A 16,877-nucleotide genomic window follows, 5' to 3' on the forward strand; every position below is an offset into this window, starting at 1 on the left:
TTTAAATATACGTAAGTCAATAACTGTCATAAATCATATAAATGGGCTCAAAGACAAGAGCCACATGGTTATCTCAATAGATGCAGAGAAGGCCTTTGACAAAATTCAACATGCATTTATGTTCAAAGTCCTAGAGGGAATTGGACTGGAGGGAACATACCTCAACATAATTAAACTATATACAACAAACCCACAGCAAATTATCATTCTAAATGGAGAAAAACTGGAAGCATTCCCATTAAAATCAGGAACCAGACAAGGATGTCCACTATCTCCACTCCTTTTCAACATAGTGCCTGAAACTCTGCTAAAGGAATAAGACAGGAGAAGGAAATTAAAGGAGTACTAATTGGAAAACAAGAGGTCAAACTATCACTTTTTGCAGATGATATGATACTATACCTAAGAGATCAATCTACAAAAATCAGTAGCCTTTCTATATACCAATAACGAGCAATTGGAGAAAGAATACAGGGAAATACTCCCATTCACAACTGCTACAAGAAAATTAAAATGTCTTGGGATAAATCTGACGAAAGACACCAAAGATCTCTACAATGAAAATTTTAAATTATTAAAGAGATTGAGGAAGACACCAGGAGATAGAAGGACCTCCCATGTTCACAGATTGGAAGAATTAATATTGTTAAAATGACCTACCAAAAGCAATATATACATTCAGGGGTTGGGGATTTAGCTCAGTGGTAGAGCGCTTGCCTAACAAGCGCAAGGCCCTGGGTTCGGTCCTCAGCTCTGAAAAAAAAAAAAAATGCAATCCCAATCAAAATCCCCATTACATACTTCACAGAATTAGAAAAATGCATCCTTAAATTCATATGGAGGCAGAAAAGACCCCTGAATAGCCAAACCAACCCTGAGCACAGAGCATCGCTGGGGGGATTACTATGCCAGATCTCAAAATATACTACAGAGCCATAGTCATAAAAACAGCATGGGACTGGCACAAAAACAGACACACAGATCAATGGAACATCACTGAAGATCCAGACCTGAGTACACACAATTTCAGCCACCTGATATTTGACAAAGGTACCAAGAGCACACAATGGAGGAAAGACAGCATCTTCAACAAGTGGTGCTAGCAAAAATGGATCTCCACCTGCAGAAGAATGAAAGTAGATCCTTATCTTTCACCTTGCACAAAAGTCAACTCCAAATGGATCAAAGACCTCTATGTGAAACTGGAAACCCTGAAACTATTAGAAGGATATAGGTGTAGGAAAGGATTTTCTAAATCAGAAGTTGCTCAGGAATTAAAGTCAGCAATCAATAAGTGGGACCTCATTAAACTAAAAAGCTTCTATACAGCAAAAGAAACAATCAAAACAGTGAAGAGAAAAACCCAGAAAATGGGAAAAAATCTTCACCAGTGATTACATTTGACAGAAGTTTAACATCCAGAATATATAAAGAACTCAAAAAACAAAGAAGCTAGAAACCAAATGACCCAATTAAAAGGTGGGCTAAAGATCTAAACAGGGGATTCTCAAAGGAAGAAATAAAGATGGCTAAGAAACATCTCAAAAGTGTTCAACTTCGTTAGTAATTAGGGAAATGCAAGTTAAAACCACCCTAAGGTATCACCTTACCCCAATCAGACTGGCTAGGATTAAGAGAACAAATGATACCAAATGCTTGCGAGGATGTGGAGAAAGGGGAACACTCATTCACTGCTGGTGGGATTGCAAACTCGTGCAACCTCTATGGAAAATGGTGTGGAGAACTCTTAAAAAAACTAAAAATGAATCTACTATATCGTCCAGTTATACCACTCCTTGGCATATACCCAAAAGACTCATCCTATTGTAGAGACACTTGTACAACCATGTTTGTTGCTGCTCTTTTCACAATAGAGATTGAAGCAACCTAAGTGTCCCCCAACTGACGAGTGGTTAACAAAAATGTGGTATATTTCCACAATGGCATTCTATTCAGCAGTAAAGAAAGATGAAATAATGAAACTTGTAGGTAAATGGATGGATCTAGAAACCGTTATACTAAGTAAAGTAACACAGACTCATAAAAACAAACGACGTATGTTCTACCCCTCATATGTGGATCCTAGCACCAAATCATTTTAAATTCCAACTCCTTTTGACAAGATGATGATATACAGCAGTCCCTTCTGCATGAACTAACTACCATCATCATGGCTTTGGCTGAGCCTGATCGCTAAACATCGTCACAATTGGGCTTGTTTACGGTTGTGCTCATTCATTAAAGGAGTGCCAAGCAGGGTCACTGGACCCTCACCTGAATATCCAGCCACTGTTTACAGTCACTCTTCCCAGCCAACTAGTCCAGCCTTGGAAGATAATAGAAAAATGAGGAAGAACCCAACAGAGGGATACTTTTGGAAGCCCTTGTCAAGAAACTCCAATGGACTCTCATATGAACATTTGAAAATTGCCCTGTTCTGACTCTTCTAGTTCTCTATCTAGAATTTGTAATGCTAATTACTCTCTTGCCTTTACTTCTCCTTCACATCTCCCATTCACGATTCAAGGACTTTCTTCTCCCCTTAGAGACAAAAGTTATGCAATTTGGGAGTCTTTTAGATAGACCCACTGAAGGGGTACTCCAATTGCCTCACCCTGAGTCCCTGTTCAGTATGGAAGAAGCCAGAGCGGTTGGCATCCCTATTCCCTATTGGCAATTTGGGTAACCCCTTCAGAGGATAGCATGATAAGACTAGGAGGTAGGAATTGGCTAGGCAGTTAAGGTAAAAAGACCCCAAAGAAATATAGCCAGTTTCTTGGCTAAAAGTCAAAATGTCCTTGGGCCTGTTAGTTACATACTCTGTTCCAAGGTCAAAAATTGTCAAAAGTATCTGGAAGATTGTAACTAATCCTAAAAAGATTTTAGGGTTACCTCTTCAGAGGGGGGAATGTTAGAGGGGAGGGAGTGGGCATGGATTTGATCAAAACACCTTATGTGTATGTATGAAATTCTCAATAAAGTTTTTGTTAAAAAAAAAAAAGATCAGCTCTTCCTCACCCAGCAGTATTCAGCTGCCAATCATTCTTCAGTTAAGATTGAGGCCTGCTGCCCATTACCACAGTTCTGTGCTGGGTTTTTGTCTGCTTGAGTTTGCATGGGTCTTGTGCATGCTCTAGATTCATATGAGAAGAGGCCCAGGAGCTTGTAGGACTCTATTTCTATATGGTCATGCACTTCTGTCCTGGCTCTTTACAATTTTTTGCCTCCTCTTCCAAAAGGGTCCCTGAGCCCTGGGTGGGTAGATTTTAATATAGGAGTCTTGTCCAAGGGCCCACACTCTGTAGACTCTTAATCTGTTTTTTGGTCATTTGTGACCGTTTGTGACCCTCTGCTGCATGAGGGAGCTTCATTAATAAGAACTGAAAGATGCATTAGTGTTCTCTTCATCCCTTGTTCTATGTTCCATGAGCCTTAGATGTAGAGGTTGCATTGTAGCTTTGCCACTTAGGCTTGGGCAATTCACAGACAATCTCTCTGTGTGACCAGTTGTGGAATTCTATAAAATCTCTGTTCAAAAAGAAGCTCTTCGACGGGTAGTGACTGGGGTAAATTTAAGGATCCATATTTTGCACATAGTAAGAAGTTACATTCGTCTAGGGACGTGACAGCCTTGGGATTTTCTCTAAGATCTATAACCTCTCCAGCTACATGAGTTTCCTCCCATTGAGTGGGCTTTAAGTCCAATTAGGTAGCTGTTGATTACCCCCAAGATAAAAGTTCCACTACGGCACCAATGTTGTTTGCTGTGCTGGTCACTGATATGGTTATTAGGCCTTGAAGCTGGGGTTGGACCATCGACTGATGTTCTCCCTTAGCAGCTTGTATAGTGCTCTCCAAAGTTATGAGAGCTAGCCTTCAGGGGTGGGGGTGGCTTCCAGGTCAGTTCCAGCTCCATTGCTCCAAATCCTCTGTCCAAAGCATGTCTTGTCCAGCAAAAGGGTCTTACCTTTAAGTTCTAGGAGGCAATTAAGGGCTGTGGCAATGGCCTATGTAATTTTGGGAGTCTCCTGGCTTACCCTGCTAACAACTAAATGAAGGTTTCTCTTGTCTGGCACTGTTTCTTGTTGTGTAGCCTTCAGCTATACACATGGATTCATGTAGAGATATTGTATTCCCTGAAGGGGAGGACCCGCCTTAACTACAGGTAGAATTGTTTCATGAACTGAATAAAAAGCAAAAAGGAAGCTGAGCACTAACCTTCATTGCTCTCTGCTTCATGACTGCAGGTACAATGAAATCCGCTGTTTCACATTCCTGCCACTCACTTTCAAACTGGGACCCAAAAGAAACCCTTTCTCCCCTACATTGCTTTGGTGAGGGTTTTTTCTCATGGCAACAGTTAAAATAACTGAGACACTCAATATTTCTGAGTCTCTTGTCCAGAGGAGACTGAAGCTGAAGATGCCTTAAGACCCAAAACACATCACTTTGTCCCTAAACAAACTCACCCGACTTCTCTCTGTCTACCAGTAGTACGAATAGGAGTGGCTTGGGCCCTGCCAGACACCAAAGGCTCCCTGAGGACTTGAGCAGAGCAGGTCTTCTTCAGAAAGGTAACCCTATTCTGGCTGAGATGGCAAAGACCCCTCACCAAAGCTCCTGCTTCCTGCCTGGACCAGATAGTCCCTCAAACACACCCCATTCAGACCTGCCAAACGCCAAGGTACTGCGTCACTACAGGAAAGGCTGCCACAGATACTGCCAGAGTATCTGCCAGGCTGAGGTGACCTTAGTGACATAGCTGGAAACACCCCACAGAACCAAGAGCAATGGGCTAGCAGCAGCAACTCCCTACAGACCGAGGCTGCCCATTGCTCTCTCCATGAGAAGATGGCACAAACAGCCATTGCTTTTCATCAGTCCTCTCCTAACAAAATCCACCCTCCATCTGGAGGACTGGTCATAGGGAAGATGAGTTCTGATCAGGTAGCAGTGGCTTTCTGCCCTGGCCTCTGGTTTATTAACTTCTACTCTTTCTCTACAACCCCTCCCCAAGGTTTCCGCTCCCTCTCACTGCCCTTCCCTAGAAAAGTTGTGGGCTATCACAACCTGGAAACCCCAAAGCCCATGCTAATACCTATCCCATTACTCCCTTCCAGGGTTGAGAGTTAGCCAAAATTCATCAGGATTTGACCAACGCCTCAACAGGCTACACATCTAGATGCTGGTACATAGGGCAAAGCTCATCTTCAGAGTTCTACAGTCAAGGTCCCCACCCGTGAAGCATCATCAGTACAGGGTTGTTTGTTGATCAATCTATTGCTCCAGAGAATACCAAGACACTATCCAAACTCACTAAACTATAAGGGTCTGGGTCTACTTGCTGACCTCTAGCCCTTCAAAGTCAATGCCCAACTGTGGTGGTTTGAATAAGTATACCCATAGGCTCCAAGTAGTTGGGCATTTTGTCCCCAGTTGGTTGCTCTGTTTTGGGAGATATTAGGAGGTGCAGCATTGCTGGAGGAAGCACATTCCTGAAGGCAGGCTTGGAGAGTTCAGAAGCCTTGCCAGATTTCCAGTCACCCTCTCCATTTCCTGTGCCTGCATGAAGATGTGATCGCTTGGATTTCTGTTCCAATTACCTTCTGCCACCATACCTCCCCTGCATTAGGGATTCTTACACCTCTGGAACTGTAAGCCAAATAATCTCTTCCTTCTTCAAAATGCCTTGGTCATGGTGTTTAACACAGCAGCAGAAAAATAACTAATAGACCAACAACTTTCCCTCCACATGGTTTCATTTCAAGGAATTCAGGTAGAACCATGAGAACCCTATGGTGCCCTGTACCCAGCCAAGTGAGGACATGGTTTTCTGTCTCTGTGCCTATTTTCATTGTTGTTTTGGTTTTGTCGCAGGAGGGAGTTTAATATTTTATTCATTGTTTTTATTTTAGTGTATGAGTGTCATCCAGTGCCCACAGAGATCAAAAGGTGTTAAGATTCCCCTAGAACTGGAGTTACAGTTGTTAACTGCCATATGGGTGATGGGAATTGAACTCAGGTCCTCTGCAAGAGCAGCCAGTGCTCTTAACCATTGAGCCACCTTTCCAGCCCATTGTTCTATTTTTGAGACAGAGTCTGGCTATGTAGCCCAGACTGATCTCAAACTTTCAATCCTCCTGCTTCAGCCTGCCAAGTCCTAGAGATACAGCCATGTAGCACCACTGCCATCAGGACATGCCGGTTTTTGTTTAGGGCACAATTGCTTGGACATAAAACCTCACACGTGCTAAGCAATCCGTAGGTGATACTATACCCCCAGCCTGTATGTACATATGTATGTATGTTTTTAGGCGCACTTTCACGGGTTGACCTGGCTGGCCTCAAACTTGCCCTGTAGTCCAGGCTGGCCTTGAACTTGATCCACTACTTTCACTAGGCCTGTGTCACTAGGCCTATCAAGACATGCTTCTGGTAGCCATGCCCACTCTTCCCCAGGAGGCAACTTGCCAGGAAATGCATATGTGGAGGAGAGATGGGTCTCATGAAGCATTTCCTATAAATTAAGAGTGCTAAGATGAACTTGACCTCTCTCCCCAGACCACTTCTGAAACATCACCCACACCAAGACAGAAAGGACAGTGACTCTAACCAGTATGATTCCCTAACACCCACCTGGTCCTCAAAGCCCAGGTTTCTCGTCATCCCCCTGAACACTCTTCATTGTAGATAGCCAACTGTTTCACCTGCATCACATTTATGTGGGTTCTCCAAGGCAGGCAGTGTATGCTCTGAGCACAGGGTTTTGATAAAGGTGACTTGCTGGGACTTTTCCCAGGTGCCAAAGCAGCTCCAACATGGTGGAAACTTACAGTAAGAAAATTTGGGAAGTGGCAGTACAGGGGCAGTGCGTGCCCCCAGCCACCTGCCGGAGCCCAACCCACAGCCCCAGCAGCAGCCTCAGAGCAGCCCTAGTAGCAGCACCAGGGCCTGGTGGAATGCCTACATCGACAGCCTCATGGGACCTGTCAAGACACGGCCATCATAGGCTACAGGACTTGCCCTCCCTCTGGGCCACTGTCCCCAGGAAAACCTTTGTTAGCATTACGCCAGCTGAGGTTGGTGTCCTGATTGGCAAAGACCGGTCAAGTTTTTTCGTGAACAGGCTGACACTTGGAGGCCAGTAATGTTCTGTGATCCAGGACTCACTGCTACAAGAAGGGGAATTTACTATGGATCTTCATACCAAGAGCACTGGAGAAGCTCCCACCTTCAATGTCACTGTCACCAGATGGCTAAGACGCTAGCTCTGCTGATGGGCAAAGAAGATGTCCATGGTGGTTTGATCAACAAGAAATGTTATGAAATGGCCTCCCACCTGTGGCATTCCCAGTACTGACCTCGTCCATCCCTCCCCAACCACTCCCTTCAGCTTTTGCACCCTCCTTCCCATACACACACATACCACTTTTATTTTGGGGGCCATTACCCCACTTCCCTTATTGCTGCCAAAACCACATGGGCTGGGGGCCGGGACTGGATGGACAAGTACCTCCCTCTACCCATACCCCCTCCTGTGTTTGTTTGGAAAATATTTTTTGGTTTTGGGTTTGTTTGTTTCTGAATAAAAAAAGATTCTAACCAAAAAAAGGGGGAAAAAAAAAAAAGGAAAATTCCCTTCAGGGCTAGAGTTGGCTCAGCAGTTAAGTCCACTTGTTGCTTTTGCAGAGGACCTAGGTTCTGTTCCCAACACAGATGGCAGTTTACTGTCTGTAACTCCAGATCCAGGCAATCGGACACCCTCTTCTGACCTCTGCAGGCATTGCACACACAGACACACGTACATACATGCAGGCAAAATACTCATAGAATAAAAATAAATAAAATTTGTTTTTAAAAAGAAAATTCCATGCACCCAGAAATGCTATGTACACAGTTCTCCAGGACAGATACAAGTTAGTACTTCTCATGCTGCAAAAGGACCCAGGGCTGGGGAGATGGCTTGGTGAGTATAGCTCTTGACATACAAGTGTGAAGACCTGAGTCCAAATCCCCAGAACTGCACACATCTGGAGTCCCAGGGTTCCTACAGTGAGTTGAGAGACAGATAAGAGAAGCCTCAGAAGCTCTCAGGCCAACTAGCTTGACTTACACAGTGGCAAAATGCAGAGAGACCTTGACTCAAACAAGGTGAAGGCAAGGACCAACACCCGAGATGTCCTCTGACCTCCACATGGGTACCATGGTACCACCAACAGGTATGCTAAGAATGAGGACTCAGAAGCCTATTAGCAAGAACAGCTAACTAGGGGCATAATCCAAGCACTGGTTACCCTTTCACTCCCAACCTGCTGTGTCCTCTGCCCCTGGAGTCATGATAAAGAGCCTGAGAGCTGAGTCCCAAGTCCACATAGATCCTGCTGATCTTTGTCAAGGAGACGAGAGTGGGGAAGAGGCTCAGCTGAGGAGGGCTCTTGGAGAGCTTGCTCACAGCCTAGGCCATGCTCCCAGGAACTCAGGCCTTAATGGCTCTGAGCAGGATAGGCTCCTCTCCACAAAGCTGTAGTTTGTTATATTGTATTTTGAGACAGTCTCATGCAGCCCAGAATAGCCTCCAATTTGATATGTAGCTGAGGATAACCTTAAACTTTTGATCCTTTTACCTCCACCTCCTGAGCACTGGGATTACGTGTGTATACCACCACTCTTGGCTTCATTGGGTGCTGAGGACTGAACCCTGGGCCTCGTGCATGCTAAGCAGGCACACTACCAATTGAGCTACATCCCCAGCTTCAAAAACATTTTGAGGGGCCGTGGTCAGGAGAGAACTCTCGTTCCTTCAGTGACTTCTCAAGGATCCATGTCCTGGGATCATGTGACACTTGTGAAGGGATGGTCTTCACACTCTTCCCCTCAGAGAAGATGCCAAGACAGAACTTGGGAGTGCCCAGGATCAAGAAAGGAGGAAGTCTGGTACTGACCCCTCCAGCCCACTACTTGACCTATCACCATTACCACCTACATTACCTCAGTATACTAAGCACATAGCACACTGAAGCCATGTGAGGTCAGGATAGGAAGCAGACCCTGAGTGGTGAACAGCATATCAGGGAAGCCAGGCTGCCTAAGCTAGGGCCCCTGCTCACCACTGACCTTGGGCAGGTTGCTAATGTTGCTCTGCCTCAGTTTCCTCTTCTATCTATGAAATGCAGGCAACACTAATCCTGTCTCACCAGACCACTATGAGGATTCATCAGATTATATGTGGGAATCAAGCAAGGCTTGGCCCAGAAGTATCAACTCTCATAGTTAACAGGTACAGACACTGCAGTGCAGAAGTTCCCTGGGCTATTATTACATTACTTTCTTGAGAAGTGGGAGAATCTGGATTCGAATTCAAAGCCCTGGACCTTGATCACTGCACTACATTATACCATCTCCCTCTATAAGTACAGCACACATTTGCCCCCATGCCTCAGACCCACAGAGGAACCCACAATGCCTCCTTATTTCTCTAGAGCTGAGGCAGGGGTGTTAAGGCAGGAGAAATTTTACATCTTTATATCCTATAATCTAAGTGAAATTTAAAGGTTTTTTTGTTGTTTTTGTTGGGGGGTGGTTGTCTGGTTAGTTGTTATTTTTTTTTAATTTACTATTTTATGTGCATTGCCTGAATGTTAAGTGCACAGTGTTGTGAAATGCCTACGGAGGTCAGAAGAGGGTGTTAGATTCCCCTGGAATTGAAGTTATAGACAGTTGTCAGCCACCATGTCAGTGTTGGAAATCAAATCTGAGTCATCTGCAAGAACAGCCAGCACTCTTAACGGCTGAGGGATCTCTCCGACCACCAGTTGGTTGGCTTTTTGAGACAGGGTCTCCTTGTAGCCATAGCTGGCCTGGATCTCACAATGTAGACCCACCAGGCAGGCCTAAATTTCACAGAGATCTGCCTGCCTCTGCCTCTGCCTCTGAGTACTAGGATTAAATGTATGCACCACCACACCCAGCTAAAGATTTTTATTATTCTTAATTATATGTATCTATGTGGGGGTTTATGCATGGAACCGCAGGTGCCCAAGGAAGCCAGAAGTGTCAGGTCCCCCGAAGCTGGAATTATTGGCAATTGTGAGCTGCTTGATATAGGTGCTGGGAATTGAACTCGGGTCTTCTGGAAGAGCAGCAAGTGCTCTTAACCACTGAGCCATCCCTCCAGCCCCTTTAACTGAACTTCAAAATTCAAAAATGATTTTTGTGACAATATCAGCATAGTAGGAGTGCCTAGAAATTTATCACCAAAAGAAACCCTTTTTTTTTTCATATGGAATTACAGCTGTCAAAAATATCTATACTCGGGAGCTGGAGAAATGGTTCAGCGTTAAGAACACTTGCTGTTCTTCCAGAGGACCTGGGTTCAGTTCCCAGCACCCACATGAAGACTAACAACCATCCATAACTCCAGTTCCAGGGAATCCAACACCCTTTTCTGGTCTTTTGGGGCATTGCACAACATGGGTACACTTAAATACATGCAGGCAAAACACTCGTACACATAAACCAGCCTGGTCTGCATAGTGAGTTCCAGGCTATCTGTGGCTACAGGGAGACCCTGTCTCAAAAACAACAAAAAAAATCTATACCCATTACTGCTCTGAACTACAAAGCTATTCAAGCAGATCTGGATCATGGAACTTAATAACGAAATAGTAAAGCATGTTTCTTCAGTATGTTTTCATATGTTGACAGGTGTACTTCAATGTCCTTGGTGGGCAGGGTTTATAACCTGTCTAGAGATCTTACTCTAAGAAGAGGCTCCTGGGTTTTATATGCCAAAGGGGTCCACAGTGACAAAAAGGGCTGAGAATGACAGGAAGGGAGCTTACCAGGAGGGCAGGCCTCCCTCCTCCCCATGTTCTCCCTGCATGGCACTCAGGCTGAGTGTTCCCAACAGAAGGTAGGGTGTTTGAGGGCCATGCAGATCACCACAGCATAACACTGGAGAGTCTGAGGATCTTTGACTGGGCCTCGTTGATCTCCACGCCTAATGTGCCTATTGGGAGAGAACTGGCACTGGATGCCAATGAAGGTGACTCCAGGGGCTGGGAGGGGGGAACCTAACAGGGAGGGCATCTGCCTCCAAGGGAGTTATTTTGGTCATGTGACTAATATCACATAGTCCAGCTACCCAGCCTGCCTTCATCGAAGCCTCACATTAAAGCAGCACCCACCAGCTGCAGTGACCTTCTGTCAGGGCCCTGGGGCCAAGGGATCTCAGACCCTGCCCTCAGGCAAAGGAAGAGAGAATGGCCCTAGTGAACTGTCCCAGGTACTGGCTGTGAAGGTCTTCAAGGTAAAGTGATACAGTTCAGCTGCCTGGGTTTCTCCCCACCACCTGGCTCCCCTATAGGGCAACAATATGGTTCTAGAGTGGAAAAGGAATGCACTTTAAAATAACAAGACACTGAGCCAGTACAGTGAGGATCCATGCAAGCTAGAGGCTAGACTAGTTTACAGAGTAAGACTCCGTCTCAATGAATCTTGAAAATAAAAAGGGGGTACTAGGGAACACACTAAAGTATCAGACCAAAGCACTGGCCTGCCATGCCCACCCAGGAGTGACCAGCTATTTTAAAAAAAGCTGTATATATGAAATCACTGGCCCTCCAAAGGCCTGTACCTTAAGTGACTGGTGTCAGAGAGGACCATGAGGCAGGACAGATTTCTAAGTTCAAACCCATGAGCAGAGTGAAAAAGAAGAGGCAAGAATGGAACTTCCTGCCAACCTGAGGGAGCTGCCTGCCAACCTGTGGTTAGGTAACATCGTTTCCTTTGACAATCGAGAGAAGACAAGACAGAACTGGAGAGCCTGACAGTCAACAGACACTAAATCATCCAGTAAGGCTGACAGACATGGACCGCTGCACCCCAGACTTAGTGCAGCCACTACCATCTGGAAATAAAGCAGCTCAGGAGACCCTCACAAGACCTCACTTATTACATTCCCTCAAAGACAAGGGGGAGGAGAGTCCAGCCACTCCTTCTCTCCTGTTTCAGGTACCCCAGCTTCACAGAATCCTGCCCAGCTGCTCATGGCCTCAGAAGATGTATGAGGTGGAAGGATGACTGAAGCAGGGACTCCATCTACACAGCCTTTGGGATGCCATCGCCCATGCTGGGATGGAGCTTTTTGGTTATGGAGCTATTTGGGGGTCACTCACACTCCTGTAAGTAACCCCTCATCCAAGCTCCTACACCATGTTCCTGTAAGTAACCCCTTACTATGCTCCTGTAACCAAACCTTATACTACCATGCTCCTGTAACCCCTCACCCATGCTCCTACCACAATTTTATATATAACCCCTCACCCAAGCTCCTAGCCATGCTTCTGTAAGCAAACCCAATGAACTCACTGGTTTGCCAAGCTGGACTTGGGTGGAATAATTTCTTTGTTCTGCCATCAGGTCCCTATCTGGAGTGAACAGATGTTTGTTCACATCTTCCACAGGAAAAGTCATACACAATGGGGCACTTCCTAACAGCTGGGCAGGGCTAACAGTGGAGAACCCACTGCTGAGTCCCAGCTTCTCCAAGGTGTTATAGAAAGTGAATGCTCACTTGGAAAGGGCTCATACCAAGAGGCCTGGTGTTAAGGAAGGAGAATAAGGATGAAGGGCATCATGAGAAATCTACCTCCAGGGCCACAGGACAAATGGTCAAGTTCCTCTACCAGATGAAACAAAAGAGGGAGGGAACTGGTAGAGAGAGGAGAAAGGAAAGGTGATGGTGCACGCCTTTAATCCCAGCACTCAGGAGACAGAGGCAGGAAAGTCTCTGTGAAACACAGGCTAGCCTGGTCTACGTAGCAAGTTCCAGGTCAGCTGTGGCTATAGAGAGACCCTATCTCCAAAACACCAAAAAAATGGAGAAGGGGAGGGGGAGGGGGAGAGGGAGGGAAAGGAGAACCAGCAAATAACCATAGAGATTTCTGAGGAAAATGTGAACACGAACTGCATGCTGACTGATCATCACCAAGTTGCTGATGTGAGATGATGGCATTGTGGTTGTGTTCTCACAAAGCACCTGAATCTGAAGATGACTCCAGAGCATTCCAGAGCATTGAGGAGTCCTGACTCATTCATTCTCCTCCTGGGCTTACCACAATCCTCTGTGGAGGTTAGGGGTTAAGCCTGGACCAGGACACAGGACTTTTCCCCCTTGTCTTATATCTGGGCCCCCACTCCTGATGACACCCCCATTCCTGAGCCTTGTGCTCACCTCTGAACCACTCATTGCCCCAGGACAGTCCTGGGCTGAGGCGTCCTGACCACCAAGATTCATACACAGCACACCAGTAACGTCCTTCCCAGAGGCACAGGGATCTTGCCAGTGACACACCACCCAGCCAGAGAAGGCCTGAGTCAGAACTTGCTCAAACATTCCCCAAGCCTTTGCCTGGGACAACAGAATGTCCTTATGGAACTCACACTTTGGTGAGGACATGAGACTGCCACATAGATCATAGATGGTGATCTGCACAGGAAAGCACAAATGAAACACAGAGTAAGGAGTGACCAGGGGACTTGGGAGGGGCCAGAGGGCTAGATATGTATCCTGGCCTTGGCTGATGGCTGATGGGTAGAGAAAGGGGAAGGGTAGAAGTCTTTCTAGGTGGGAGGGACAAAAGGAACAGGTGCAAGGCTGGTCTGTAAAGATGGACAGTCAGGAGATAGTCTCCAATACCACTCAGGGAAGCAGGGCTTTTTTGTTTTATTGTAGGGTTTTTGTTTTTAGAAACAGGATCTCACTCTGTAGCCCAGGCTGGCCTGGAATTAACTACATGGCCCACGTTGGCTTGGAACAATCCTCCTCCCTCTGCCTCTCAGAGTGCTGGGATTATAGACATAAGCCACCAAACCTGTATAAAGTAGGACTGCCCTACATCCTTAAGGGCAGGAAATAGTGAGGAGCTCATGGGATGAGGGGGCACAGGGAAGCCAGCATAGAACTGACACAACCATGGCAGATAACAGGCCAGGCTAACCCAACTCCTTATACTTTTTTTTTTAATGTGTGTATGAGTATATTGCCTGATGTAAGTGTACCCATGTTGTGCAATGCCCACGGAAGTCAGAAGAGGGCTTCAGATCACATGGAACCAAAGCTATAGACTGTTGTTAGCCACCATGTAGGTACTAGGAACCAAACCCCCGTCCTCTGTGAGAACAACCAGTGCTCTTAACCACTGAGACATCTCTCCAGTTCTCTAACTCCTTATACTTTAACAGCAATTTCTGATCATAAATTAATAAACAGACACCTTTGTTTATAAAAATTAACAGCAGCTAACAGTCTAGGGTAGCAGTTTAGAGACAAAATCAGGGCTTTTAGAGACAGCTCAGTAGCTAAGAGCACTTCTTGCTCTTCCAGAGGACCTGAGTTCAGTTCCCAGGACCCACATAGGGCAATTCGAACTGCCTACAATTCCAAGGATCCAACACCCTCTTTTGGCTTCCTCAGGCACCTGTACTCATGCACATAACCAGACAGAGACAACCAGCCACACAGGCACATACATTAAAAATTAATAAACAGCCGAACATGGTGGCACATGCCTTTAATCCCAGCACTTGGGAGGCAGAGGCAGGAGGATCTTTGTGAGTTTGAGGCCAGCCTGGTCTACGTGGTGAGTTCCAGGACAGCTGGGGCTACAAGGAGACCCTGTCTCAAAAAAGACAAAAAAAATTAATAAATAAAAACAAATTCCTGGGCCAGTGAGATGGCGCAATGGGTAAAGGCACTTGCAATCAGGTCTGATGATCTGAGTTTGATCCTCAAGACCCACATGGTAGAAGGAGAGAACCTACTGAAGAAAACTGTCCTCTGACCTACACACATATGCCAAGGCACTCACACACATGTACGTGTACACACACACACACACACACACACACATACACACACACACACAAATACACATTAGAAATAAAATGTAGGGGCTGGATAGTTAGCTCAGTGGTTGTAAGCACTCACTGCTCTCCCAGAGGATGAGTTTGGTTCCGAGCACCCATGTTGGATGGCTCACAGCTGCCTGTAACTCCAGCTCCAGGGGATCTAATGTCCTCTTCTGGCCTCTGAAAGTACCTGCACACCACATGTAACATATACTCACATGGACACACACATACACACAAATAAAAAGTAAATAACCCCTGGCTTCATACATATAATTTTTAATGTAAAAAAAATTCCTACGAGCCAGGCATGGTGGCGCGCACCTTTAATCCCAGCACTTGGGAGGCAGAGACAGGCAGATCTCTGTGAGTTCAAGGCCAGCCTAGTCTACAAAGTGAGTTACAGGTCAGCTGGAGCTACAGAGAGACCCTGTCTCAAAAACACACACACACAAAAAAATTCCTGCAACCAGCAAGATAATTCAGCAGATAAAAATCCCTTGCCATGAAAGCTTAATGGCCTGAGTTTGATCCCTGCAACCCACAATGGAAAGACAGAACCAACTCCAGGAAGTTGTCCTCTGACCTCAACACATGCACCACGGCACACATGTGCCTGCATTTATACACAATAATGACAATAATAAATAAAAACTATTCTTAAAAAGTTCTGGGGAGCCAGGCATGATGGTTTGCATATGCAATCCCAGAAATTGTGAGGTAGAAGCAGGAAGATCAGGAGTTCAAGGTCATTCTTGGCAACATACCAAGTTTAAGGCCCACCTGGGCTACATGACACTGTGTCTCAAAAAAAAAAAACAAAAAAACAGAGACTGGGTTGTTGGTAGACTACTTGCCTACCATACATGAAGCCCTGGGTTCTATCCTTAGCACCACATAAACCAGGTGTGGGGCACAGATCTATAATCCCAGCAATTGGGAAAGTAGAGGCAGGAGAATTAAGTTCAAGATCATTCTCAGCTACATAGTAAGTTTGAGACTAGCTTGGACTACATGAAACCTTGTCTCAAATTGAAAAAAAAAAAAGGCCAGGTATGGTAGCACACCTTTAATCCTAGCACTTGGAAGGCAGAGGCAGGTGAATCTCTGTGAGTTCAAGGTCAACTAAACAAACAAACAAAAATCCTAGAGCCAAGATATGATACCTGCAATTCCAGTATTCAGAAGACAGAGGCAGGAGGATCACAAGTTCAAGTACAACCTGTGCTACATAATGAGACCCTGCCTCAAATAGGAAGTCCTGACTAGGAACAATGGGGAAGGCAGGAGAATTACGGGGCTCCCTCAGAGGGCCTCTTTCTGGTGCCCTGACAGCAGCACTGTGGCAGAGTCACTCCACTTGGAATTTCCTGTGACTGACAGCAAAGCCTAAAATTTCATTCACCTTTTGTCCTCTACAACCCAGAACATGACCTATTACAATCTGGATATGAAGTGTCCCCCAAAAAGCTAACTGCAAGGTGATGGGACCAGAAGGCTCTGACTTCATCAATGAGTCAATCAATTGATAGAAGTAGTCACAAGTGAGGGTGTCTTTGAAGATTATCTTGTCTCTGGACCCCTTCCTGTCCCTTCACTTTGTTCGAGGCTATCATGAGATAAGCAGCAGCCTCTACCACAGGCCTCAGCCACCAGAATATTCTACCTCACCTCAGGCCCAAAGTAATAATCCAACTATCTGTGAACTGAAATCTCTTGTGAACCAAAATAAACCACTCTTCCTTGTTTTCTCAAATATGTTGTCACAGTGACTGACAGAAAAGTGAAAACGGGACTCACCTAGCTGAGTGTGGTGGTCCCCCTGCAGTCCCAGATGCTCTAGAGGCTGAGGCAGGAGGATCACTTGGGCCCAAGATTTCCAGGCAAGCCTGGGTAACACAAAGAGACTCTGTCTTAAAAAAAAGAAGGAAGGAAGGAAGGAAGGAAGGAAGGAAGGAAGGAAGGAA

General features: G+C 45.6%; 1 protein-coding gene and 1 pseudogene across 3 annotated transcripts in view; one reads left to right on the forward strand and one right to left on the reverse strand.

Annotated features, from left to right (window-relative positions):
* The window catches only part of LOC108490273, a 13,407-nt pseudogene extending 6,047 nt beyond the window's left edge, over positions 1–7,360 (forward strand).
* Rab11fip5 (RAB11 family interacting protein 5) overlaps positions 1–16,877 on the reverse strand; it is a 49,495-nt gene that overhangs the window by 23,801 nt on the left and 8,817 nt on the right. The window lies entirely within an intron of this gene.

The sequence above is a fragment of the Nannospalax galili genome, unplaced genomic scaffold (assembly GCF_000622305.1).
Source record: "Nannospalax galili isolate Female #2095 unplaced genomic scaffold, S.galili_v1.0 scaffold389, whole genome shotgun sequence".
NCBI lineage: Eukaryota > Metazoa > Chordata > Mammalia > Rodentia > Spalacidae > Nannospalax > Nannospalax galili.